This window comes from Eschrichtius robustus, chromosome 20 (assembly GCF_028021215.1).
Source record: "Eschrichtius robustus isolate mEscRob2 chromosome 20, mEscRob2.pri, whole genome shotgun sequence".
Classification (NCBI taxonomy): domain Eukaryota; kingdom Metazoa; phylum Chordata; class Mammalia; order Artiodactyla; family Eschrichtiidae; genus Eschrichtius; species Eschrichtius robustus.
This window is the reverse complement of record NC_090843.1, coordinates 51,430,635-51,433,061: the sequence shown is the minus strand read 5'-3', so window position 1 is coordinate 51,433,061 and position 2,427 is coordinate 51,430,635.

The following is a 2,427-nucleotide window of genomic DNA, read 5'->3' as shown; positions in this document are numbered from 1 at the left end:
ATCAATCCTATTCATTCAATAAATATTAATTAACTGCTTGCTATTGTTAGCGTAAGTTTGTGCGCCTGACACACAGTGAGGCCAAACAAACTGAAACGTCGGAGTTTGAAGCAGAGAAAGGTTTATTGCAGGGCCATGCAAGGAGACGGGTGGCTCATGCCCTAAAAAGCCCTGAGCTGCCAGAAGGGTTTCGGCAAAGCATTTTTTAAAAAAATATTAATTTATTTATTTAGCTGCGCCGTGTGTTAGTTGCAGCACGGGGGGCTTTTAGCTGCACCATGTGGGATCTAGTTCCCTGATCAGGGATCGAACCCAGGCCCCCTGCACTGGGCGTGTGGAGTCCCAGCCACTGGACCACCAGGGAAGTCCCTCGGCAAAGCAATTTTAAAAAACAGGTGAGGGAGGGAGGTCACGGGGTATGTGATCAGCTCATGCACAATTCTCTGATTGGTTGATGGTGAGGTAACAGGGCGGTGTCACAGGTGTTAACATTATCAGTCCTTAGGCTCCAGGAGGCCTGGGCCTATGTGCTCATGGTCATCAAATAGTTAACATCTTCCATTTGGTGGGGGTTTTTCACACCTGTAAAACAACTCAGGAAATGTACCTCAGATACTATTATCTAGGTACTTCAGAGAGGAGCTAAAGCAGAGGATATGGGGGAGAGGCCCGTCCCGGGAAGGACCCTGTCCCGTAGGGTCCTGCTCGGTTACATGATGTGCTACAACCTGGATCTTACTGGTCTAGTCCAGTTTGTGGAACATCTTCAACAGGATAATGTGAGGTATTTGACAGCCCTGTAAAAGTAGCTCTGGGCAAAAAAATACCTTGGCTTCTCTGTACTGCAGTCTAGGCATTACCTCTCTGACCCTTCTTATCCTTACATTAGCTGTCCACAGTCTGTGGAATTCTCTATACTGACTCTACAAATCTCCTTATCGCAGTTCCACTTGGAGCTATGCTAGAAATAACTAATATATATCGCCCCAAAGTCAACAAAACCTAAACCTACATCATCAACTTCTTCACCAAATCACTCTGTGCTCTTAATTTCCTTCAGGATTTCATTTGACAGAAGCATTAGTCCTCCAAAAATTTCTCGAGGCCTCCTGATTGCTCTGACACAATCCACTCCCCTTTTAGTAACTAATGTTGAAACACAAATCCAGTCATGTTATTCCCCTGCTTAAAACTAGTCTACAAATTCCTATTGCTCTAAGAATATAATTCAAATTCCTTACCAGGGCCTAGAAGAAACCCTGAATGATTTGGCCTCTACCCAGCTATCTATTCTAACTTCATGCCACTCTCTCCTGCTGTGCTCCAGCCACACTGGCCTTCTTTCAATTCCTAGAACAGGCAAAACTCTCTCTTGACACAAGCTTTGGCAAAAGCTCTCTTCCTTCTGCTCTTGTCATGTTCTATTTCTTATCCTTTGAGTCTTGGTTCGAGGCTATTCCCCTTCTCCAACCTGGCCTTCATCCCTAACCATTCCTTTACATGATACCATTTGTTTCTTCATAAGGTTTATCTCAACAATAATGTTATATATTTTTAGAATACACCTATTGGTTCTCTGCCCCCCCTCCTAGATTGGAGGCTCCATGAGGGCAGGGACCATGTCCACCTAGTTCATCAATGCATATCCTGCATTTAGCAGATTGCCGGCACATAGTAAGTGCTCAGAAATGGTAACTGCTACCTTCATTCCTAGTGAACTCCCTTTCTCATTCTGTAAAATGGCTGTTTCAAAGCTTTACTATTCTCTTTAAACTACATCTTCTAATCTCTATCTCCTCTAAAATCTAACCAGAAATTACCATCCTATTCTCATTTTCTATAATTTCCTTAAATGCCCTACATTTGAGTGACACTGGACCACTCAACATTCCATCACATTTCAGCCCATTGTTCACATTATTTATCTGCCAGAAATACCCTCTCTACCCACTCCCGTCCTTTGTTATCATTTGTCCTTAAAGCCCAGTGCTAATGGCATACTCCCTCTCCAGTTTTCCCTAATAGCCTATAATTAACTGCTCCCTTATGAGCATTCTCAAACCTTTCACAATATTTTTACATAAAAGTTTCCACTTTTTATCTGTGTTATTTGTGTGGGTCTCTTACCCTGGAGGGTGAATTCTTTAGGAATAAAGTATTTGTTTTCTTCTTTAAATCCCCACCACCCAGCACAGCTCTGGGTATACAGTCAATATATAGTAATCAAATTAATAAATCCAGGGACTTCCCTGGCTGTCCAGTGGTTAAGATTCTGTGCTTCCACTGCAGGAGGTGTGGGTTTGATCTCTGGTCGGGGAACTAAGCCTGTGTGCCGCACGGTAAATCAATCAATCAATCAATCTGGAACAGAACATCTCTACAAGAAATTCAAAGCTTGCCCCAGAAACTAGTAATAAGAGACCTGAT